Raw genomic sequence first — 26,109 nt, 5'->3', positions numbered from 1 at the left:
CCTAGACAGCCTCCCAAGAACATGTGCTGATGGCCTTTCGTTATATTACTTCCTTCCTAGACAGCCAAGGAGGGTCAATCTGAATTCCACGGTGCCATTTATCTACCAGTTGGGCAGCCACTATTATGAGATAGTGAATGATTCTGAGGGGGCGTTTTGTACTAGGATTATAGATCGAACCCTTTCAACAATGCAAAAAGATAGGAATGAGTGTTTTAGTTTAAGATTGAATTTCTAAATTAAGAAACTGGAATGGTTCAGTGACTTGCTTATGGTTGCGCTGCCCCAAGTGCTGAAGTTGGGAAAGGCTCCCAGAAACGTGCGTCTTCATCCCCAAGAGGACTGAAAAGAAAGTGTTCTGACATTGGAAGGTATACAGAAATGAAAGGATTCAGGTTGATGGGGTGAAGCGTTTGTTTTAGTAAAAAATGTCTTTTCCTTGTTTAATCAGTTATTTCATTCTAGGGAGGAGGCATCGTCTAGGTTTCCTTTTTTTGGAAAGGTCAGCCAGTGGGTCAGGCAGCTGGGGAATGTGTGCCTTTTCATGAGTTCAGGCTTCCTGATTCATGGGGTGAAATTTTGCTTTCTTATTGCCTCTCAGAGAAGGATGAGCTCATTGGTGGTGACAAGAGCAGCCTTCTGTCCTTCCTGCTCCAAATGCTGAAAGAAGTGGGAAGTGAGCTCTCAAATGTCACAGAAGCCTACAAAACGCTGACTCCCGGATGCCAGACATAACTGGGGTTGGCGCAGAACATGGAGACAGGGCAACACCATCATCTGCTAAGAATTCATTGTTCTGTAGCTTGCCCTGGACACAATGGCAAGACTGAGACAGGAGGAATAGATGTGGGGCGGGGTGGGGGCAGGCAAACTGGGTGTGTCTTTGCAAACAGTCTTCTTGGGGGTGGGGAGAAAAGCAGTACAGGATTAGTTAAGAGGCAGACTGTGTGTGGGTTTAGGGCACCAAGAATCAGCGACATGAAAAATCTCAACAAAACAAAGCAAAACATAACCAAACAAAACAAATGCCCGAACAAAGAAAGGGAGGGGAGCATTTGTTTGAAAAGGTTTTGACATTCACTGCTTTCAAGAAAGGATTGAAATAGTCATGGGATATATAATTCATAACTCGGTTTAGTATTTTGAATCACAAAGGGTGGGTGATTCAAATGACTTCGTAGAGCCAACGTGCTATTTAGATGAGAAGTTCTCTGGATTGGATGGTCCCAGACTCTCCTGTGGGCAGAAGGGCAACTGATAGCCTGATTGGGTATGCCTTGAGTGATCCGGAACAGACTCCTGATTCTTTCCAAAAAACACTGGAAGGAAGAGCTCCAGAGGGTTAGCAATTAAGGTGGTATTGGAGGTTATTTTATTTACTTCTTTGTTCTTTGCATGTTTTCCAAATTTTCTTTTGTATGTATGTATCATACACACGCATATACATACACACACATATACATACACACACACATATATATGTTTTTTGAGACAGGGTCTTGCTCTGCTAGCACCATCGCTACTCACTGCAGCCTGACCTTCTGGGCTAAAGCTATCCTTTTCCTATCTCAGCCTCCTGAGTAGCTGGGACTGCAGGTATGCGCTACCACACCAGGGTAATTTTTTATTTTATGTAGAGACTGGGTCTCACTATGTTGTCCAGGATGGCTTCAAACTCCTGAGCTCATGCAATCTTCCCATTTCAGCCTCCTGAAGTGCTGGGATCACAGGCATGAGCCACTGTGCCTGGCCTTGCACATATATTTTTAAAACATTAATTGTATTAATGTAAAATTATATAATATGTTATTGCATTCTTTTTATATAAAATTACTATTTCATGGTTAAACTGTCCCCTTGGCCATCACTTCTTTCCAATGTATTCACATTCATATAGAAACACATGAATAAGAATCAGAGTGTTTTGTGTAAATGGCTTAAAAAAACCTACAAATGACATCGGGCTGTACATTTCTTTCTGCAACTTGCATTTTCACTCAACAGGTACTTGTTGGGTGTTATGACAATTTGGTCTACTTCACTCTTTTAACTATAGCATACTAGTCTGTAGTGTGGCTTTAAAAAAGGCATTGAAGTAGGTACGGAGAAATTGAGAACTATATATGTGGCCATTCCTTTTCTCATGGACATTTAGGTTATTTCTAATTTTAACCTATTGCATATAATGCTTCAGTGAACGCCCTTGAATGTAACTTCTTGGTCACATGTGCAAGGGTTTCCCCCGAGCAGATATGGAGGAACTACTGTGTTCTAAGATATTTTTTTTTTTTTAGATGGAGTCTTGCTGCGATGCCCAGGCTGTAGTACAATGGCATGATCTCAGCTCATTGCAACCTCCGCCTCCTGGGTTCAAGGGATTTTCCTGCCTCAGCCTCCCGAGTAGCTGGGATTACAGGCAAGCACCATCATGCCTGGCTAATTTTTAATTTTTTTAGAGACAGGTTTTCACCATGGTGGCCAGACTAGTCTTGAACTCCTGACCTCAGGTGATCTGCCCGCCTTGGCCTCCCAAAGTGCTGGGATTACAGGCATGCACCACCGTGCCCGGCCATGCCAGGCTAATTTTTGTAATTTTAGTAGAGACAGAGTTTCACCATGTTGGCCAGGCTGGTCTCGAACTCCTGACCTCGGGTGATCTACTTACCTCAGCCCATGAGCCACCAAGCCTGGCTGGGCTCTAAGATTTTAATCTTCAACATATATCATCAATCTGCCTTCCAGAGGGTCTGTAATAATTGATATTCCCAATTGTATTACAGAAGTGTTTCCATAACTTTGTCAACAATAGGTCAAAAGGAAAACTTACCAATCTGTGGAATAAAAAGTGATGTCTCACTGATTTTCTTTGACATTTTCCTGATTACCAGCAAGGCTATTTATTTATTTATTTTTTCCCAATGGAAAATAGTTTTTATTGAGACCCCACCAGCTGCAAAATCTGTTCCTGGCATTATGCTCCTTCTTCCTTTGCAATTTGGTCTTTCTGGAGTGGTCCCATGAATGCTTTCTTCTCCTCCATGGTCTGGAAGCAGCCATGGCCATATTGGAGGTGATGTCAATGAACTTAAGGTCAATGTTCTCCAGAGGCTGCCATTTGGTCTGCACCAGCAAGGAGTTGCAGAGGGTGAGCACTTGCTTCTTCGTTCCCACCACACAGCCTTTCAGCATGACAAAGTCACTGGATTAGGTTTAACTGCATGACCCCAAATCAGCCAATCTATTGGCTGGCTAGAAACCAATCAGTTTCTATGAAGTGTCACCATAGTGGACAAACCACCCAGAGGGTTGATGCTCTTGTCAGACAGGTCACAGTCAGTGGAGGCATTGTTCTTTGATCAGTTTGCCGTCCTTGATAAGGTAGCTCCGGCTGATCTTACAGATCTTCTTGTTGATCTCAGTGCAGTGATGGTAGTCTTTCTGCTCATTACGTGCCACAGAGAAGGCCACACGGGCAAGATGCCATGCCCCAATACAGGCTACCTTGTACAGGCCTCAGTGGGTTTTGTGGGGCAGCTTCTTGGTGTGCCAACGACTGGAGACCCCTTTGCAGCCTTTGCCCTTGGTCACCCCGATGACATTGATCACTTCCTCCTGCCCAAACACTTGGTTCACAGATACCTGCTGCTCCAGCCTCTTGCAGGCCCAGTCCAGCTTCTTGTCCATAGTGCCTCCGTTCATCTGGATCTCCATCAGGTGGGCCTTCTTCTGGTGCAGAGGAAGTGGGTGCATCTGGGTGTGGGCAATGACTCGGACGACTTGGCAGTACTTCTTCATGCAGCTGAAGTCCTTCTCCAGCTGCTTCTTGTCATCCTCATCCTGCCATTTCTTGCAGTACTTGGTAAAGGCCGTCGTCTTAGATTTATGCCAGTTCTTACAGAAATGACTATTGCACTCATCAATGATGTGCTCAGAGAAGATGGCCTTGAAGGTCCGGAGGCCTCAAGGGGTTCCCGCATAGCCCACAATGCCCACAACCACCATGGGTGGTGTCTCCACAATGGTCACAGCCTCTACCACCTCCTTCTTGTTCACTTTGGATTCTGGCCTGTTGACTTCCCACACGATGTGGGTCATGCCAAGCCTTGTATCCCAGGAAGGCTGTGAGGTGGACCGGCTTGGAAGGGTCATCCTTAGGGAAGCTCTTCACCTTCCCACAATGCCTGCTGCTGTGCTTCTGAGGCAGGAAGCTGAGGGACCCATGTCTGGGAGCGGAGAACTTTCTGTAAGACATCACACTGTCAAATCCCGCTGGTTGAGAAGCTATTTTATTTCTTCATCTTTTCCCATATTTAACTTTTTTTTTTTTCCAGGAAACATGCACTACTTTGATAATATTGAAAGGAGTTCTCTTCTCCTCTTTCTTGTTAGCACTCAGATGAGGACTATTTGCTTTGATGGGACCATCTTAGGTCAAATGCCTATTCCTGAACCCATCACTATTAGGAGCTAGGAGGGTCTATCATTGTGTCCAGGTGAGTGGGATTCACCTGATTGGCTCCCAGGCCTTTCTGAAACTGGGCGGGGCCAATCCCATGGTCCTCATAGCCACTGCTGAGCAGGGGAGGGGTTTGTTTATTGTACGGTGACCTTTTTCAGTTCTAATGTTCTTTGACTCTAAGAAGAAATGACATTCCATCGGTTTAATTACTGATCTTTTGGTTGAAATGAACAGAGACCTAATCAAGTTAGATCAAATGATAAGTGAGATTTATTTGAGGGAAGGGGAAACAGGGGTATCTCTCAAAACACAAAGGCAGGAAATAGAGCTGGCCTGGGGTAGGTAGTGGGATGCCAGCAGAAACAAAGGCCACTTTCTCTTCTCTGTTTTTCTAGGCACATCTCCCCTTTCTCCCTTTCCCTCCAGGCCAACATCTTTTATGTGTTTGTCATCTTAACTTTGATTTAATGTCTTTTCTCTGTAAGCCCTCAGGCCACCTATTTCCTATGGTCTCTGGGTCTCCTAGTTCCATTTTTTCAGAGGATAGAAATATAATTGGTTTCTATTGAGTCAATGGACTGGCTGATTATGGGTCATGCAGTCAAACCTGATCCAATCAACTTGTTTATTTGTGGTGAAGAGCAGAGTTATTGGCCATAGAGGCCTGCCTTTTCCAAAGTCTGAGGGTGTGGCAGTTCTTCTGGGAACTGCCTGGGCAGGGCAGACAATGGAATTTGCCTACTGCAAAGGTGTGGTCTTTTTTTTTTTGAGATGGAGTCTTGCTCTGTTGTCCAGGCTGGAGTGCAGTGGTACAATCTCAGCTCACTGCAACCTCTGCCTCCTAGGTTCAAGCGATCCTCCTGCCTCAGCCCCCCAGTAGCTGGGATTACAGGCACGCACCGTTATGCCTGGCTCATTTTTGTATTTTTAGTAGAGACGGGGTTTTGCCATGTTGGCCAGGCTGGTCTCAAACGCCTGACCTCAGGTGATCCACCTGACTTGGCCTCCCAAAGTGCTAGGATTACAGGCATGTGCCACCGTGCCCAGCCAAAGGTGTGGTCTTTTTTTTTTTTTTGAGACTGAGTCTTGCTCTGTGGCCCAGGTTGGAGTGCAGTGGCCGATCTCAGCTCACTGCAACCTCTGCCTCCCAGGTTCAAGCGATTCTCCTGCCTCAGCCTCCTTAGTAGCTGGAACTAGAGGCATGCGCCACCATGACTGGCTAAGGTTTGTATTTTTAGCAGAGATGGGGTTTCACCATTTTGGTCAGGCTGGTCTTGAACTCCTGACCTCATAATCCACCTGCCTTGGCCTCCCAAAGTGCTGGGATTACAGGCGTGAGCCACCTCGCCCAGCCAGGTGTGGTATTCTAAAATCTGAGGAGTTGTGTTGAATTCTAAAGCATGTCAGCATAAGCAAGAATAAAATGAGCTCCCCTAAAATGTTCCCGTTTCCCTTCCTCCACCTTTGACCCTCAAACCTCGGTTCTGGAAATCTAAGTTAAGTTTTATGCATACAGATGTTTAATAAGTACTATATATGACATTGATAAATAGAAATTAACAAAATGTCCTAAACTCAAGGAATGGCTAAATAAAATGTGCATTCTATGGCATATTATGTGCCATTAAGTTGATGCTTTAAAAAATTTAAAATAACAAGGGAAATGCATAAGATATAATGGTAAGCAAAAAAAGACTATATTTGTATATCTACTAAGATCACAGCTTTAGAAACATTTTATATATATATATATATATATATATACACAAACACACACATATACATACATATGTGTTAGTCTGCTAGTTTAAAAATGGGTATTTGTTTCTCTCCTGTACTTTTTTATATTTTTTAATGCAATAAACACACATTGCTTTTGGGAAGGAAAAACCTAATTAAAGGTTTTAAAGACAGTTTGGGCCTTATGAACCCTGGGCTATGTGACTGACAATTCTTCTTAATAAAGTTTAAAACCCAGACTCTGAGCTCTGGGACAACAGGGAATATTCTTATTTTATTTTATTTTATTTTGAGACAAAGTCTTGCTCTAGGCTGGAGTGCATTGGCGCAATTATAGGTTACTGCAGCCTCCAACTTCTGGGCTCAAGCGATCCTCCTGCCTCTGGCTCCAGAGTAGCTGCGATTAGTAGCACATGCCATCATGTCCAGCTAATTCTTTTCTTATTTTTATTTTTAGACAGAGTCTTGCTCTGTCACCCAGGCTGGAGTGCAATTGTGTGATCTTGGCTTACTGCAACCTCCACCTCCTAGGTTCAAGCAGTTCTCCTGCCTCAACCTCCCAAGTAGCTGAGATTACAGGCACCCACCATCACGCCCAGCTAATTTTTTGTATATTTAGTAGAGATGGGGTTTCACCATGTTATCCAGGCTGGTCTTGAACCCCTAGGCTTAAGCAATCCTCCCACCTTGTCCTCCCAAAGTGCTGGGACTACAGGCAATAGCTGCTGTGCCTGGCCCTGATAATCTTTATTTCATCACTGTATCACCAGGGTTTAGCACAGCGCCTGAATGCACTGGATACTGAGCAAATATTTGCCAAATGAATGAATAATGAGTGAATACTTAAGCTGGGGGTGGTTGTGAGGAGAGAGACAAGGTTAGTGGCCATGAAGTCGTGGGAGTCCAGGCTCTTCACTAGTAGTTTAAGTGCAATCAATCCCTCATTGTTTCCAAACTAATAATCCTCATCTGAGAAGAGAAGTTCGTTTGGAGCCCCATTAGCACCTTCTCAGGGCCACCATGGAGTGTATGCTCATCAGCGACTTGGGAGACCACTTTGGCTTACCCCTGCACCCACCATTTTGCTGACATCCAAGGGGCTGGGGGAGCTCAATCCTTCATCCATGCCTGAGATCAGTAGCTTGTCCTATTCCAGTTCTCTACTAAAAATTGTGTTTCTACAGCTCTTTGCATAGCAAAAAAAAAAAAAAAAAAAAAAAAAAATCATGTTCCCTGTCTTAGGATGGTACATTTCTGCAGCTGTTAGTAAAACCAGAGTTTTCTATTCAGTGAGAGGAGAGGGCTCAAGACTTCCAGTGCAAGAGAATATATGTGTGCATATATGTATCTGGAAAGGAAATTCTGAGATCAATAAATCTACCAAGAATGAGGGTCTCACATCCACAGGAACCTGTCTGTGCTGCATCTTCTGATCACTGAACACTCCTAAACCTCCACCGTTCTAGATTTCACCTCTTTCATCCTTTGCCCTGTTGTCCCCTGCTGGTGGTGGCTGCCCTCATCCAGGTGGCACATCATATCTCTTATGGCTCCCAGCACCACCAGTTTACCTTGGAGATTCTTGACCTCCAGGGGCTACCACGGCACTTCTCATACGCCCCTGGAAACCTCCTTTCACAGCAAGCAAGGCTTTATCCCTGTTACTCCGTTACCTTCTCCACCAGAGCCAGAGATGTCTCATAGTGAACACTGTTTGGAAGAGCTCTGGGCTGCCTAGGAGTAGCTTCAAAATTCAATAAATACTTACTAAAGCCTTACTATGTGTCAGGCACGTTTCTCGGTGCTGAGGCCCCAATAGTGGACAAGGCAGAACTGAATCCTGCTCCAGTGGAACTCACTTGCTACTAGAGGACACAGACATCAATAGAATCAGTGCACAATGAAGCTCTGTTGTGAGAAAAGCCATGAAGTACAGGGCACCCCAAGAGCAGCATGGGACCCACCTGAGTCAGGGAAGGCTTCACTGAGACAGTCAGAGGGTGAGCGTGGGCTGGGCAGGTGGAGTGAGGAGGGCACGGTGGGCAGTGCCCTAGGTCAGCACTTTAATGGACATTCCAATCACCTGGGCACCTCGTTGTGGAGTGAGGCCCAAGAGTCTGTGTTTCTAACAAGCTCCCAGGTGGCTCCTGAGTTGCTGATCTGGGAACTCACCTTAAGTAGCAAGTTTCTACACCAGTGACGCTCAGCCCTAACTGTGTATTGACATCATCTGAAAGCTTTAAAAACAGTGATGCCTGAGTGCTACCTCCAGAGATTCTGATTTTCTTGGTCTTAGATGTGGCCTGGAACTTGGGATTTGAAAAAACAAACAAACACACACACACATCCCCAGGGTATTCTAATGTGCAGCCTGGATTGAGGACCCTTCATCTAGGCAAGGCTAACAGCACATGTAAAACCCCAGGACATTCAGACAACAGCCTCTCTGTTCACTTGAAGAAGCGTCAGGAGTCCAGGCAGTTGAGATAAGGAGGGACTAGTTCACACACAGTCTTCTAGTTTATATTAAAGGTTTATCTAATATGATAAGGACAACAGGAAACTTCTAAGGGTGTTGGGCATGGGATTGAGTCTGTTTTTGAAAAGATCACTGTGGCTGCAGAGGAGGATGGAATAGAGGGGGAAGACGGATAGTAGGAAGACCAGCTAGAGTAATAGACTAAGCTGGTGAGAAATGACGGTTGTTGCAGTTTGGATTCCTGGGAGCAAACACAGAGATGGAGTTTGGTGGACAGAATATTTATTCATTCTTGTGGAAGAGGGGAGAGAAAGCAGGAGTGGCAGAGAGACAGAGAGAGACAAAGAGAAGCCAAAGTGCAATGCAGGTAGGTCAAAGCCTTGGCCACCTCTGGGGTGGATCCAGCCTGCCAGGTGTCCCTTGTTAGCACAAAATGGCCGACGTTCATGCCCCTGCCTTGATCGGTCATTGGGTGTGGCCTTCCTGGGAAGGTGGCTCTCTGCAGCTGAGACAGTGTGCCGACATCTGCGCACCTGTTTCTATAACAGTAGGAGGAAGAAGCAGGAGCTGACTAGATGGATTAGCTACGGGAGTCCAGACATTCCTTCACTTGCTCAACAAGTATTGACTGAGACCTATTATGTGCCAGGCACTGTTCAAGGCATTGGGATTCAACAGTAAACAAAACAGGTAAAGATCCCCGTCCTCATGGGCCTTACCTTACAGTAAGGGAGACAGAATAATTCATGTAAGTGAAATACATAGAATTTGACAAATGCTCAGAAGGGAAATAAAGCATGGAAGGAGGATGAAAGGATTCAGGTGCTTGTGAGTGTGGGGTGTTGCAATTTCAGATAGGGTGGGCAGGGAAGGCCATATTTAAAAGGTGACTTTTGAGTAAAGATATAACGGAAGTGAGGGAGTTCGTCTTGTGGATATCTAAGGAAAAGACACTCCTGATGAAGAAACAAGTACAATGACCCCGAGGCTGGAGCACACTGTATTTGCTTGAGGTTTAGCAAGGAGGCCAGTGTGGCTGGAAAAGAATAAGGAAGAGGGAGAGCTATTGCAGGTGAAGCCAGAGAGGAGCCAGGGGCCCCAGACTGTGTAGGGCCTCATAGATTATGGGTAGGACTTGTTGTGGTAGGGAGTTGCCAGAAATGAATCCATGGTGTCTGGCTGGCACACAGAGAGGACGATGGTGCCATTCACTGCGACAGGGAACCCAGGGAATCCTGGAGAAGAGCCAGGACAAGGTCATGAATTCATGTGTAGATCAAGGGGCTGAAAGACATCGGAGTGGAGGGTCCACTAGGCAGCTGCTCATCTGCCTGGAACTCAGAGGCACATTGTCAGCATAGGCTTGGTGAAGGGGCCATCAAAGCTAAAGAGACCACCCAGGGAGAGCAGAAAGTGAGGAGAGGAGAGGGTGAGAACTGAGTCTTGGGAAGCCCTACATTTTTATGTCAGGACAATGGGAATGAGACGAAAATGAGGAGAGTGCAGGTGCTGGAAGCCATGAGAACTGTTTCAAGGACATGGGAGTCACATCTGTGTAACCCTGCTGACAGGGCCAGGAAAACAAGGGCAAGAAGCCCTTTGGATGTGTTGACAGAGAAGCCACTGGTAGTCTCAATGGGTGTTTTGGGGAAATGATAGGGAAGAAATAAAGATTATTTATCTTTTATTATTTATTGAGTTTAGGAGTTCTTTATATATCGCAGGTACAAATCACTCTGGATATTTTTATAGAAAACTGTTATTGTTAGTTTATGTGCAGAGGTGTGGAACTAAATGAGTTTTCACAAAGTGAACACATCTGTGTAATCAGGACCCAGATCAAGATATAGAATGCTACCAGCACCCTCTAAGCCCCCTTTGTGTGTCCTCCCAGTTACTATTCCCCACCCCAAGGGAACCACTATCCTGCCTTCAAATGAGCATAGACTAGATTCAAAAGGTAACACAGGAAAATGTCCTCATGACCTTGAAGTAGGAAAATATTTCTTAAAAAGGACACAACAATAACCATAAAGATTTATACAATGAACTTCATTAAAATTAAGAACTTCTGTTCATTATGAGAATGAAAAGAAAATCTTGGGATGGGGAGAAGATATTTGTGATCTCTCTCTCTGTCTCTCTCACACACACACGATCTCTCTCTCACTCTCTCTCTCACACACATGATTTAGCCCTAAACTTTAATCACATGATTTAGCCCTAAATTCTAATAATCTCTTGTTAAATAGGAGGCAAGTTTATCTGCTGAGCTTGTGGGAGGAGGTGGGAGGATGAGAAGTTTGAGGAAAGTGGAGAGTAATTGAAATAGTTATGGTAGAGAGTTGACCAGAGAAAATAGTTGTTTAAAGTAATGCTGAGAGCTCGCCTAAGGTTGATGATCATGAATTTGTTGTAGGACAATTCTACTCATTGGACAATTTCTTCAGCACCTTTCAAGTGCCCATCCTGGACACAGAGAAGGTATAGAGCATTGGTTTATAGAGCATTGGAGTTTTGCCAAATAGGTATGACAAAAGAATAGAGGAACAAAGTAGCTTAGGATATTGGCAGGAGTGTGATAGAAACGATGGAATATGAAATTACAGCTATAAAGAGAGGAACTAACACAGAAGGGAGTTAATGGTTAAAAAGGCTGATGGAATCAAGGTTTTCAAAAGGCTGACGATGGCCGTAGTGTGAATAATTGGGCAAGCAGGCTGGGAAGTGAGGGAGTTATGGTTGCAGTGGGATGTTTGAGTTGACAAGGTGGGGCAAGGTGACAAGGTTCAGGGTATGCTTGTGGGGACAGGTGGCTGAGGGGAAAATGAGGATGTCGAGGAATGGTGAGGTCATGGTTTTGGATGGGCAAACTTTGTGGGTAGACACCTAACTCACCTAAGAAGCGGAGAAAGGTTGATCCAGGTGGCACATTTTTCAATAAATATGGAATTCACAAGAGGTAAGTGATGCAGAAGGGAAAAGGGTTGTACTGATGGGAGGGGTGAGTCTCAGAAGAAGGGTCAGTAGGTTACAACTTTGTTCAGCACCCCAGTGCTTGGCTTGCCTGAGATAAACGCTTAGACAACTTACCCTTCTCAAGAGAGTTTAACTTCCATGTATGTAACAAACTATGATTAGTACTAGCTAATTTTTATTATGTTTTTCTTATGAATAGAAGCTGCTCTGAGCCAGGTGGTCTGCTAGGACCTTTACAGGCATTATCTCTGATGCTCACTACCACCTGAGGTCATTTTATAGACACTCAGAGAAGCTGAGTAGTTTCGGGTTACTTCACCAGGTAAGGTAGAGCCTGGATTTGAACCTAAGATCTATGTGACTCAAAAGACAGTTACTCAAAACTAGCATTCTATATTGTGTATGGACTCTAGTCTTGTTATAATTAGCTAACATTTTTATAGATCATACAATCTAAAAAACTACTTTCATATACAATGTCTTTGCTAAGAGAGAAGGCAGATTGGGCTATGTGTTAGTTCGGGTGTTAATTTGACTAGACTAAGGAACACCTGGAGAGTTGGTGAAGCATTACTTCTGGGTGTGTCGTGAGGGTGTTTCCAGAGGATATTGGCATATGAGTCAATGGACTGAGTGGAACAGATGCATTCTCAATGTGGGTGGGCACCACCCAATCAGTGGGGGCTGGGATAAAGCAAAAAAGGCAGAGAAAAGATGATTTTCTTCCTCTCTCTCTCCTGGAGCTGGGATGCTCTTCTGCCCTTGGACATTAGAATTCCAGGTTCTCTGGTCTCTGGGTTCCAGGACTTACAGTAACCACACCCCCTCCTCAACACCCCTTTGGCTTGAGACTGAGAGTTACACTGTTGGTTTCCCTGATTCTGATGCTTTCCAGATTGGACTGAGTCACACCACCAGCATCCCAGGGTCTCCAGCTTGCAGAGGGCCTGTTTGGAACTTCTCAGGCTTCATAATTGCCTGAGCCAATTCCCCTAATTTCCTCTTATCTATATATCTATCTAGCTAGTACTAGCTGTTTGAACATGTCTTAGAAAGTTAATGGAAGGCCAGGCATGGTGGCTCACACCTATAATTCCAACATTTGGGAAGCTGAGGCAGGAGGCTTACTTGAGTCTAGGAGTTCAAGACCAGTGTGGGTAATATAGCAAGACCTTGTCTCTATAAAAAGAAAACAAAATTAGCTAGGCATGGTGGCATGTGCCTGCAGTCCCAGCTACTCAGAAAGCTGAGGTGGGAGGATTGCTTGAGCCTAGGAGGTGGAGGCCACAGTGAATTGAGATCGTGCCACTGCACTCCAGCCTGGGCAACAGAGACCTTGTCTCAAAAAAATAAAAGGTCATTGAGAATGTAGACTATTTTCTGTAAAATAATCACTTGATTGAGCAGCATATTTAATGAAACAAAGCCAACTTCACCAATATATTCCTACAAAATTAATTCTCAGGAGCAAACTGATAGAGGTGGGGACTGCCAGCTTTGAGGTCTTCTCTGAATTTTCCTCACTTCTGTTCCATACCCATCCTCACCTTGGGCCTTCTGGGGAAATAACACAAATATTCTGTACTTTAGCCAAGTTCCTTTGCATATGTGCCCCAGGGCATTGAGACCAGGATTGGAAAGAAAGATGACTAAACTTTTAATCTATTGTCACAATATGTCTCCAATCATATTGTCACATGATTGGAGGTAAAGATAATGGAAGGCCATTGCCATACCAGGAAAAGAGGAAGCAGGCAGAGCCCCCAGCAGGAAGTCCAGGGTAGCTGGTTTTGCCACTCCTGGTGATTACTGAATGGTGGTGGGCTTGTGAAGGAATGGGTTAGTGGGTCTGGCCCCAGGCCATGATTTCAAGGCAGCGTCATTGGAATGTGAATGGCAGCCCAAGCCTGAGCTGTGGGGCATGCTGGGGCAAGGTAGGAGCCTGGGGTGGGCACTTGGGCTTAGCCTGTTTGTTCCACTGACAGCCAAGAAGATGGTTTTGATAATCTATTGCTGCACAATAAACCACCCCAAGACTGAGTACCTTCAGTCAACAGCAAACAATGTATTGTTTCTCAGGATTTTATGAGTTGTCATGCAGTTCTTCTCTGATCTTGCCTGAGCTCACTAATGCTCTGAACAGTTAGTGGTGCCTCAAACAGCTGCATGGGCCAAGCTTGCCTCATTCACACATCTGGAAGGAGGTTCTGGCTGGCCAGGGCACCTTGGCTCTCCAAGTAGCTTCACATCTAAGAGTATGCTAGGCTAACTGGAGGGCATGAGAGCGAGGGTGGGAGCCGCGAGCCTTCTGAGGCCTAGGCTCTGGAATTCATGTAGAACAATTTCTCCACACTCTAAGTCACAAGGACCTCCCAGATTCAAGGGGATGGAGACATAGACTCCATCACCTCTTTATTTTATTTATTTTAACCTTTTTTTTTTTTGTGGAGATGAGGTCTCATTATATTACCCAGGCTGGCCTCAAACTCTTGGGCTCAAGCAATCCTCCTGCCTTGGCCTCCCAAAGTGCTGGGATTACAGATGTGAGCTGCTGCCCTGGGTACTAGACTCCATCTCTTGATGAGAGGACAGAAGGCATCACATTGCCAGGGGGGCCGGGCCCTTTGGTATAAAGATTTGCGCCTCAGTGGCTCATGCCTGTAATCTCAGCATTTTGGGAGGCCGAAGTGGGTGGATCACGAGGTCAGGAGTTCAAGACCAGCCTGGCCAAGATGGTGAAACCCTGTCTCTACTAAAAATAAAAAAATTAGCTGGGCGTGGTGGTGGACATCTGTAATCCCAGCTACTTGGGTGGCTGAGGCAGAGAATTGTTTGAGTTTGCAGTGAGCCGAGACTGTGCCACTGTACTCCAGCCTGGGCGATAGAGCGAGACTCCATCTCAAAAAAAAAAAAAAAAAAAAAAAGGATTTGCTACCGTGATCCAAGCAGCAGCTACATAAGGACCCTATGTTCAGAAAGTGGAGTTTTGGCTGGGGATGGAATCCCTGTTTAATCTTTGAGGACTGGAGTCTGATAGTGGTCTCAGACTGCCTGCTCAGAATGCAAATTTCCTACCTCAATTTTGCCCCTGGTGAGATGGTGAGGAGAGAACCGGGATGAGAGGACTGATGCTTTCCCCACCTCCATGGTGTTTCCTGCCTGCCTGACCCCATGGCGGGATTAACCTTGTGACATTCCAGCCTTCAGGGGCCCTTCCCATACGTAGCTGCTCTCTGGCCAAAATTAGAGGCCAGGAGTGGTTCAGACTCCACAGACAGGAGGGTCTTCTCAGCAGTGGGCATCTTTCATCATGGTGGGAATGGAAGGAGGGAATGGAAGGAGGGAGAGTCAGGAGCACCTGACTCTCAGTGCTGTCTCTTCTTCCCACCAGAAAGTCCACCATGGTTAGGTGTGCTCTGAGCTTTTCATCTTTTGGAAGAGAATTCAGGACTTTGTGTGAAGATCTAAAGGAGTGAGAAGAAGTGGGAGTAGTATAGCGGCACCAGAGCCAAAGACAAGCCTGGAATTTCACAGAATAGCCCTGGCCTGCCTCTCACCACCTGGAGGGCAAACTGGGCAGAGACTTTTCTAATCAGGGCTGTAGATTTGGCGACTGGGTGGTGCCTGAGAACTGAAGGTTGAGGGAAAACTCTTATTCAGCTGCTGCTAATATAGACCTGTAAGCTGCCCTGTTACCAAGGCAAAGAGGAGGGACTCTCTCCCTGTTCTCCCTCTTCTAATCTCGCTGCCCTTACCCCAGCATGGCCACTTACTTATTTAGTCTTCTTTGCAGTGGACATTCAATCTATTTATTTATTTATTTATTTTTGAGACAGAGTCTCACTTTGTCCTTCAGGCTGGAGGAGTGCAGAGGTGCTATCTTGGCTCACTGCAGCCTCTGTCTCCCATGTTCAAGTGATTCTCCTGCCTCAGCCTCCCAAGTAGCTGGGATTACAGGCATGTGTCACCATGCTCAGCTAATTTTTGTATTTTTAGTAGAGACAGGGTCTCATCATGTTGGCCAGGCTGGTCTTGAACTCCTGACCTCAAATGATCCTCCCAGCTTGGCCTCCCAAGGTGTTGGGATTACCGGCAGGAGCCACTATGCCTAGTCCCATTCAGTTTATTTTAGATGAAAGGTCTTGGTCTTTCCCTAGCAGGCATGGGCCCAGTTCTGCCAGTTTTAGCTACAGAGAAGGTTTTTGTGAGAGCTACTCCCCTGGCCCCAGCCCCAGCTTCTACAGGACTGCCTGATCCCACCCTACAACCCCCTCAGCCCAAAGGGGTTGGACAGAGGAAGATGCCAAAGCCAATCCCAGGTGGTGCTCCTCCAGGAGGCTTCAGGGACCACTCCTTTTAGGCTGGGCCACATGGCACTTACTGTTGCAAAAAAAAGAGGCTTCTTGTGGAGGGAGCTCCAGCAGCTTGGTGCTGGCCAGTAGAAGAGGTAAATATAAAGGAAATTATGGCCTGCCACTTAACTTTTCTTGACATGCAAACTGGGTTAAAAATCCCAAGGAATGTGCTTCTGGGCACGACTAGTTTGAGATGTGCTGGATGCCAGGATGCTGGGTGGGTGAGAGGATGTGGGTGGGCCTGTGTGTGTGAGAGGTGCAGGGAGAATGAATTCTAAAGAAGCAGGAATATTTTCTAAAACTTTGATGGCCGCTGAGTGCCCTTTCCTCTGCTTTGGGCTCCGCATCTTCTAAAAACCTCCTGACTGAGGCTCACAGGGCTGCTTTGACCTTTCTTTTCTTTTCTTTTCTTTTTTTTTTTTTTTGAGATGGAGTCTTGCTCTGTCACCAAGGCTGGAGTGCAGTGACACGATTTTGGCTCACTGCAACATCTGCCTTCCAGGTTCAAGCGATTCTTCTGCCTCAGCCTCCCATGTAGCTGGGATTACACCTCACTCAGCTATGCTTTGACCTTTCTAGGAGCAAAATCATCAGAAATGGAATTCCTAAACTTTTCTAATTCAGCGCTGAGCCTTGGCTTCTAGCTTTGGCTGGGTCAGCTGAGTACCCAGCTCAGGCATTAGTCCCTATTTGAGAAGATGGGTCCTTCCAGGCCTAGTTCAAGACCTGCCCAGGTATTGGGGGTACCTAATTATGAAATCTCTCACTTCCAGCAGCACTAATATAAGTCATTCTCTTTAGAAGGGGCAGCTACAGTGCCAACATCTTAGGTTTCTCTTTGCTGTGGGATGAAGGATTTTCTTCCTGGCTTGAAGATGACGCCTTCTCACTGTGTACTTACGTGGCCTTTCCTTGGCATGTGTCCATGAATGTAGAGAAGGGGAGAGAGGACAGCTCTCTGGTGTCTCTTCTTAAGACATCGATTCTATCAAACCAGGGCCCCACCCTTATGATCTCATTTAACCTTATCTTCTAAGGCCCTGTCTCCAATTACAGTCACATTGGGAGTTAGGGCTTCAACATATTCAGTTTTTTTTTTTTTTGGGTGGGGACACAGTTCAGTCCATAGTAAGTGGTATAAATGATAAACATGAATATTTTAAGTACTGTGCCAAGTGAGAAATGGTCAAGATGAGCCCTTTTAGCAGCCCGGGGCCTTGCCCAGTGCTGCCAGTTCTCCCCAGTATCTTCCACCTAAGCCTCTTTACTGTACTTCCTGCCTTGAATCCTCTCCATCTCTCTGTGAATTAATTTTTGCTTAGGCAAAAATGAGGTAGGAGGCAGAACTCAACTGTGGAGGTGCTCGGACACCAGACCAAATTGAGGACTAGCTAAAACAGGGCTGGAGCAGAAGTAGCTTTCCAAAAGACATGCCCACCAGTGTGCCACATCAGTTTACCATTGCCATGACAACACCAGGAACAACACCCAGGAGTTACCGCCCCTTTTCATAGCAATGACCCGATGATTCAAAAGTTACTACCCCTTCCCTAGAAATTTCTCTGCAAACGACTCCTTAATCTATATGTAATTAAAAGTAGGTATAAATATAACTGCAAAACTGCCCTGAGCGGCTACTCTCTGCCTACGGGGCAGCCCTGCTCTGCAGGAGCAGTCACAGAGCTGGATCATGGCCAGAGCTGTAACACTGCTGCTTCCATAAAGCATTTTCTTCTACCTCCAGTTTGCCTTTGAGTTCTTTCCTGGGCAAAGCCAAGAACTCACATACGCTAAGCCCTAGTTTGGGGCTCACCTGTCCTACATCAAAAGTAAAGAAGAAGTCATTTAAATTGCTCACAGGTAAATCACAGTTGACTCCAATGCTGACTCTCTTCTCCCTGTCCAGAGGTGGAAGAACTTGGGGTGAAGGGAGGTCTGAGTAGCCTTTTAATTCCACAGGGTCACCTCTATCTCTGCCTTCTGTCTTTCTTCTCTCTCGATATCTCAGTGGCAACTGTGAGAGGGCCAGCCTTGCATCAGACACAGGTGAAGTGGGAGGCAGCTGGGCTTTGGCCTAAGAAAAGGACCTGACATACATGTGTAATTTTATTATAAAGGAAGATATACAAATGGGGGTAGATGAACTCATTTTACTACCGTGTTTGAGCATTAAACTTTATAGGGCATGTGTCTTTTTGTACTAGTGACTGTCATCTGTTAAACACAGGTTTTGGAATGTTCTGGTTCGTTTATTTCTGCAAAGTTCTGGCATGTGGCTCTGATAGGCTTCCTAAAGAAAGACTCTGATCCTGTCTCTGACAGGGACGTTTAATAAGTATTCACCAAACTACCTACTGAGGATCTCAGTTCTCAGTGGAGATTAAAGGGTAAGTAGGTGTTTTTCCAGCCTCTATGTATAATTTAAATTTCAATTGTTATTTATTTTACACTGATTAATTCAGAAGTTGTTAGAAGCAAACATGGAGCCATGCATATTTCCATCACAAAAAGGGAAAATAAAATATCTGCAGACTTCGAGGGGCCTTTGGGGTCCTGGCACCCTGCCCGTTCCATCTCCCCTGTGGAGGCATTTGGCTTATGATCTTGCAGGGACTGTTTGTCTCCTAAGTCCTGCTCTACCTGTTTCTCAGTGTCTTAGTTCTTGCTTTTAGTAGAGAATATACTTTATTTTTTCCTCTTCAAAGATTTTGTATGTGTGGCTATGAAGGAGCAATTCATGTTCATTGTAAAAACATGCCAAGTGCAGAGTGGCATAAAGAAGCCGCAACAAAAAACACCCTCATAATCTTAGTACCTACTGGTAACCCCTATTCATATTTTGCCTGATTTCTTTCCTTAGATTTTCTTTGTGTTTTTGACATCATTGAACCACACTGCATTTTTTATTTTTATTTTTTGAGATGGAGTCTCACTCTGTTGCCCAGGCTGGGGTGCAGTTTGGCACAATCTTGGCTCACTGCAACCTCTACCTCCCGGGTTCAAGTGATTTTCCTGCCTCGGTCTCCCAGACTGCTGGGATTACGGCCATGAGCCACCATGTCCGGCCACACACTGTATTTTTATTTTATTTCTTTTTGAGACAGAGGTTTGCTCTTTTGGATCAGGTTGGAGTGCAATGGTTTGATCTCAGCTTAACTGCAACCTCCACCTCCCTGGTTCAAGTGATTCTCCTGCATCAGCCTCCCAAGTAGCTGGGATTACAGGCGCACACCATCACATCCAGCTTATTTTGTATTTTTAGTAGAGATGGGGTTTCACTGTGTTGGCCAGGCTGGTCTCAAACTCCTGACCTCAGATGATCCACCCACCTCAGCCTCCCAAAGTGCTGGGATTACAGACATGAGCCACCGCGCCCAGTCACACACTGTGTTTTTCAATATTGCATCTTGTTTTCTTCACTTGACATTCTTTCTTCAGCAGTCTTATTATCATTCAAGCAAAATGCTCTGTAAACACACTTTTAAATGTCTGACTGCCATTCTCTCCTGCACATTAATGGATAATTTTTCAAAGGTAAAATTATGATTTTCATATCAATATAAAATTAACACGTCAAAGATTTTACTTAGATGATTAATTAATGAGGAAACCAATAAGATACTACAGCTGATTCAAAAGGAAGAATTTAAGAACTAATGATACTTAGATAATAAGGAATGCTTAAATGAATTTACAAGTACAGTCGATGCAAAACTGGACTCCCTAGAGAGCAACAATGAATTACCCCTCACTGGATACAATCTATTTGCCTTTCTATGGATACAGGGAATTTGCAGTTATTTCTAGTTTTCTGCAACTTGCATAATTGTAAAATAGCTTAAAGACAAAGAAAAGTAGTTATAACACTGTCATCTTTTTTGGCCATGTGAATGTCTTCTACAATTTTTCCTGGTAAGATGTAATGTGATTTTACGTGGATGTTAGGGTTGCACGTGTTGTGTCCCTACAAGAATGTGTGTGCCACAGGAGGCTTGGCTTTCTACCCACAGGCCCTCATCTGTACAGTGAGGATGGTTGTATGGTCCCTAAATGCCTTACCTGAAACTCTGATGTCCACAATCCCTTAATTACCTCTAGGCAAAGGTCTGCATGGGAACATGGCTGCTGCTTTGTCTCTACTCTTATTCCTTTTAGCAAGATTATACAGGTAGGATATTAGTACTATATTTGAATTTAAGCCAAGAGTAATAAGATAAAAATCTATGTTTAAATTAGTTTTCAAGGCTGGGTACAGTGGCTCATGCCTGTAATCCCAGCACTTTAGGAGGCTGAAGCAGGTGGATCACCTGAGGTCAGGAGTTTGAAACCAGCTTGGCCAACATGATGAAACCCCGACTCCACTAAAGATACAAACATCAGCCAGATGTGGTGGCAAGTGCCTGTGGTCCCAGCTATTCGGCAGGCTGAGGCATGAGAATCGCTTGAACCTGGCAGTTGGAGGTTGCAGTGAGCCGAGATTGTGCCACTGCATTCCAGCCTGGACAAAGATTCTTTTCCAAAAAAAGAAAAAAAATTAGTTTTCCAAAACTCTTCCAGATGCTAGGAAGATGAAGTGCGCCAACTCAGAGCCTCCTGGGGGCTGCATAAGAAATGTTCCTAAAGCCCTGAGAGCCCACTGCCCATCCCACTGGTTCTAATGGATCCACAGAGGTCATTCCAAGGATGAGAGTGGCCCCATAAAGGACACAGGAAGGATCTTTGCATGTCTGGTTGACTGTGGGCCTTGCTACTAAGCCCTTGGATTCAGTGAGATGAAAAGCAACAAGTAGTACGTGTCAGGCTGTGATAACCAAGGATCTTAGTACTCCGCCACTAACATTGCTTTTACTTTCTCTTGCTTAAATTTGGAAATTTTGAATTTTTCAACAAATATTACTTGGGGAGGTATTTACTTATTTTTATTGTGGTAAGATACACATAACATAAAACTTACCATTTTACATCAGACAACTCAGAGGCAATTAGCACATTCGCAGTGTTGTGCAACCATCACCAGTACCTCGTTGCAAAACATTCCCATCGCCCAAAAGAGAACCTCATGCTTATTAAGCAGTCACTTCTCATTCTCCACTCCCCTGATCACCTAGCGACCATTAATCTATTTTCTGTCTCTATGAATTTGCCTATTCTGGATTTAAATTGAACAGAAGCGGAATCATAGAATATCTGTCCTTTTGCGTCTGTCTTCTTTCACTTAGCATAATATTTTCTAGGTTCATTAATGTAGCATGTATCAGTACTTTATTCTTTATGGCCAAATAATATTTCCCTCAGTGAATAGTGACAGTTTGACTTCCTCCTCACATGTTTGGATACCCTTTATTTCTTTCTTTTGGCACATTTCTCTGGCTAGGACTTCCAGTACTATGTTGAATAGGAGTGGTGAGAGTGGGCATCCTTGTCTTATTCCAGTTCTCAGGGTGAATGCTTTCAACTTTTCCTACAGCATAATGTTGGCTGTGGGTTTGTCATAGATGGCTTTTATTACCTTAAGTTATGTCCCTTCTATCCCCATTTTGTTGAGGGTTTTAATCGTAAAGAGATGCTAAATTTTGTCAAATGCTTTTTCTGATTGACTATTGAGATGATCATGTGATTTTTGTTTTAAACTCTGTTTATGTGGTGTATCACATTTCTTGACTTGCATATGTTAAATCATCCGTGTATCCCTGGTATGAAACCCACTTGATCATGGTGGATTATCGTTGTGATATGTTGTTGGATTCAGTTAGCTAGTATTTTGTTGAGGATTTTTGCATCTATGTTTGTACCATTTTTTTTTTCGAGATGGAGTCTTGCTCTGTTGCCCAGGCTGGAGTACAGTGGCACAATCTCGGCTCACTGCAACCTTCATCTCCCAGGTTCAATAGGAGTGGTGAGAGTGGGCATCCTTGTCTTATTCCAGTTCTCAGGGTGAATGCTTTCAACTTTTCCTACAGCATATTGTTGAGTGATTCTCCTGCCTCAGCCTCCTGAGTAGCTGAGATTACAGGCATGCACCACCACACCCAGCTAATTTTTGTATTTTTAGTAGAGACGGGGTTTCGCCATGTTGGCCAGACTGGTCTTGAACTCCTGAACTCGAGTGATCCTCCCTCCTTGGCCTCCCAAAGTGCTGGGATTACATGTGTGAGCCACTTGCCCTGGCTTTTACCATCATTTTAAGGCTAGAAAGTCCTTTCTAAGCCAAAGGTTATTAATTCTCTTCTAATTTTCCCCTCCCACATGTATTAGTCAGGCTTTACTGGAGAAACAGAATAGGATGTGTATACCTGGAAAGATTTATTATAAGGAATTGGCGCATATGACTATGGAGGCAGAGATTGCAGTGAACCTCATGGCCCAATGTCTTGAAGAAGCTGGTCATTTTCCCTCTACAGAAAAGAAAAAAATAAAATAAATTTAATCTCTGGCAACTAGGGCATGCCACATGAGAACAACTAGAGAATATGATACAGTATGATCAGGGATTTGATTTTGTTTGTTCTAGCAAAGTTGGGATTAGGATGGGCTATGTTTTGGTGCCACATCATGGACCAAGAGGGTCTAAATATTTGAATGGAAGTAAGATTTGTCCTGGGAAAGCAGATAGTGGGAGTCTAAGAGGAACATTCGAAGTAAAGTGGAAAGTAAGTTTAATGGGTGAAAGTTGTACCCTTAGAACTTGTTAGGGAGTCAGGCAAGTTATCAGGTGACTTGTCTCCATTTCTGGATCTGTAAAATGGATACTTTTCCACTCTCTTCAGGAGGAGGGGGTGCCACATGGAGAACTGAGAGAGTATTTGCTACATGTTTGGAGTTCTTTAAAGAAAAACCAAAGGGCACTACAAGGCATTTATTCATTAAATATGAAAACCTTTCATCCTCCATCCCACCCCCAAGCTGGAGACCTTGGTTATAAAGAACTAATGTAATAACTGTTGCAGTATGTTTTTCCTGGTCTGTTTCTTATTCCTTTGGAGTAAGAGGCATGGACATTTAGACCTCAACTGAAGGCATTGATTGGAAGGGTTTCTCCCAGAGTTGGCCCACTTGGAAACCAGGTAATCTGAGCTGGAGGGAAAAAAGCAAAAACCCACAGCCTGTTAGCACACACAACACAAGGCTTTTAACTCAGATCAGAGTTCAGCTGGGCTTTCCATGTGAGCTGGGGGCTGGAGGCAGTTGAGTTCGGTTGGAAAGGGGGTGGTGGGCATGTGCTTGCTTTTCCTCAGAGTCAAGAGTCTGCTGAGTTGGGAGACCAGGGAGGGAGGGAAGTTTGCCAAAATGGGAAAGGAGAAGCTAGAGATGAGTGGAATGTGCTAGGAATGTGCTGGAGATTATCAGAAGCTGAGGCTTCCCTTCATGGAAACCTGGCTGTTGGGTGGTTGATGTTTTTCCAAACTCCTAACTCCTGTGACTCAGGACTGTGGCTTTAGTAATTATCAAAGTACTACTTTGCCCTTGTGCATAAATGGACAATTACCTCAAGCTGTCAGAAGGACTCAGAAGTCTCAAATAAGGATCAGTTCCCCAAAGTCAGGGAATGGACTAACCCAATTTTGAAAAGTTCCAGGCATAGATTTGGAGATAGCATGTCTTTTTGTGGGTGTATAGACATGTATGTAGGGGAGGAATGGAACCTCCATTTATGATTTTTTTTTTTTGAGACAGGGTCTCGCTCTTGTCATGCAGACTGAAGTGCAGTGGAATGATCACAGCTCACTGCAGCCTCGACCTCCCAGGCTCAAGCGGATCCTCCTACCTCAGCCTCCCAAGTAGCTGGGACTACAGGTGTGTACCATTACGCCCAGATAATTTTGCATTTTTTGTAGAGATGAAGTTTTGCTATGTTTCTCAGGTTGGTCTTGAACTCCTGGGCTCAAAACAATCTTCTCACCTTGGCCTCCCATTGTTGGAATTACAGATTAAAGGTGTGAGGTACCATGCCCAGCCTGGAACCTTAATTTTTTTTTTTTAAAAGCCTGATTGAGGGGGTTATCAAAGCAGCTGTCATGATGCTGGGGTCCCTGGTGTAGAGGAGAAAAGCACTGGTGGCATGGCTACTCCTCTGGCTGCTCAGGTCCCCAATGCTCCAGGGCCATGGAGGTGCTACTGGCCAGAATGTGACCACTGGAGATCTGGGGAGCTGCAGTGGCTGAAGGCAGCTGCTGGGAGGTGCCCTGGAACATTGCTGGCCTTGGTCTCTGGATGTGGGGTGGCACCAGGGAGGATGCTTTGATACCAAATGCCTTATAGCTGCCACTTGGAGACACCTTCCTGGCCCTGAATAAACACTCCCAGGACAGGAAAGCTGGAACAGGGTCCCCGACAGGGCCAGACTGGGCATGTGGGCCCTGACCACAGTGCTGGTGGTTCATTGCTATAGCAAGAGTCAGTTTAATAAGGATGCAGCCCTGATGGAAGCTGCGTGTGCCAACAATCTGCAAGAAGTCAGTAGGCTGTTGTCAGAAGGTGCAGATATTAATGCAAGGCACAGACTTGGCTGGACAGCACTCATGGTGGCAGCCATCAACCAAAACAACAGTCTGGTACAGGTCCTGCATGCTGCCAGGGCTGATCCAAACCTGGAGATGATTTCAGCAGTGTTTATAAGACCTCCAAGAAACAGGGAATCCATTCTTTGGAAGTCCTGGTCACCCGAGAGGATGACTTAAACAACTGGCTGAACAACTGTACCAGTTTCAAGGGCTGCACAGCCCTGCACTATGCTGTGCTTGCTGATGACTGCCGCACTGCCGAGGAGCTGCTCGATGGAGGAGCCAACCCCCTGCAGAGTGGTGAAATGGAACACACACCCTTGGATTATACCCAAGAAGGGGAAGTGACAAAGCTTCTGAGCACTTCTGAAGCCAAGTACCAAGAGAAGCAGCGGAAGCGTGAGGCTGAGAAGTGGTGCTGCTTCCCCTTGGAGCAGCGACTGAAGGAGCACGTCACTGGCCGGGAGAGTGCTATTGCCGCAGTTGGTGTTGCGATCCAGAGGAAGGAGAATGGTTGGTACGAGGAAGAACACCCTCTTGGTCTTCCTCTTCTAGGGATCATCTGAAATAGGAAAAACAGAGCTGGTCAAGCAGACAGCCAAATATATGCACAAAGATGCTAAAAATGGCTTCATCAGGCTGGACATGTCTGAGTTCCAGGAGCAACACTAGGTGTCCAAGTTTATCGGGTCCCACCAGGCTACATCAGCCATGAGGAGTGTGGCCAGCTGACCAAGAAGTTGATGCAGTGCCCCAATGGCATGCTGCTCTTTGATGAAGTAGACAAGGCCCATCCAGATGTGCTCACCATCATGCTGCAGCTGTTGGGTGAGGGCTGACTGACAGATGGAAAAGGGAAAACCATTGATTGTAAGGACGACATCTTCATCATGACCTCCTGTGTGGCCAGTGACAATATCACATAGCATGCGCTGCAGCTGAGGCAGGAAGCTTTGGAGATGAGCTGTAACCGTATTGCTGAAAACCTGGGGGATGTCCAGGTAAGTGACAAGATCACCATCTCAAAGAACTTCAAGGAGAATGATTTGCCCTATCCTGAAAGCTCACTTCCAGAGGGATGAGTTTCTGGGACGGATCAATGAGATTGTTTGCTTTCTCCCTTCTGCCACTTGGAGCTCATCCAACTCATCAACAAGGAGCTAAACTTCTGGGCCAAAAGGGTCAAGCAAAGGCACAATGTCATGCTGCTCTGGGACCGTGAGGTGGCAGACATGCTGGTTGATGGCTACAATGCGCACGATGGCTCCTGCTCCATCAAACATGGGGTAGAGTGCCATGTGGTGAACCAGCTGGCAGCAGACTATGAGCAGGACCTGCTGCCAGGGGGCTGCACTCTGCACACCACGATGGAGGACTCAGACAAGCAGCTAAGCAAGAGCCCAGAACTGCCCTCAGCCCAGGCTGAAAAGCACCTTCCCAAGCTGCAGCTGGAGATCATTGACAAGGACAGCAAGACTTGCAAATTGGATATTCAGGGACCACTGCAAACTGAGAAGGTATGCAACACCATCTAGCAGCCGCCTACCTGCCTATATGCACCCTCACCATCCAACAAAGGCCCCTCGGCCATGGGAA

General features: G+C 45.3%; 2 pseudogenes; one reads left to right on the top strand and one right to left on the bottom strand.

Annotated features, from left to right (window-relative positions):
- Window positions 1–2,971: 2,971 nt before the first annotated feature.
- LOC100403608 (large ribosomal subunit protein uL3-like) lies at window positions 2,972–4,252 on the bottom strand (annotated as a pseudogene).
- Window positions 4,253–24,030: 19,778 nt separating this feature from the next.
- On the top strand, window positions 24,031–26,048 carry LOC100403245 (mitochondrial disaggregase pseudogene; annotated as a pseudogene).
- The last annotated feature ends 61 nt before the right edge of the window (window positions 26,049–26,109 follow it).

Source organism: Callithrix jacchus, chromosome 14 (assembly GCF_049354715.1).
Source record: "Callithrix jacchus isolate 240 chromosome 14, calJac240_pri, whole genome shotgun sequence".
Lineage (NCBI taxonomy): Eukaryota > Metazoa > Chordata > Mammalia > Primates > Cebidae > Callithrix > Callithrix jacchus.
This window is presented reverse-complemented; position numbering and strand designations above follow the sequence as displayed.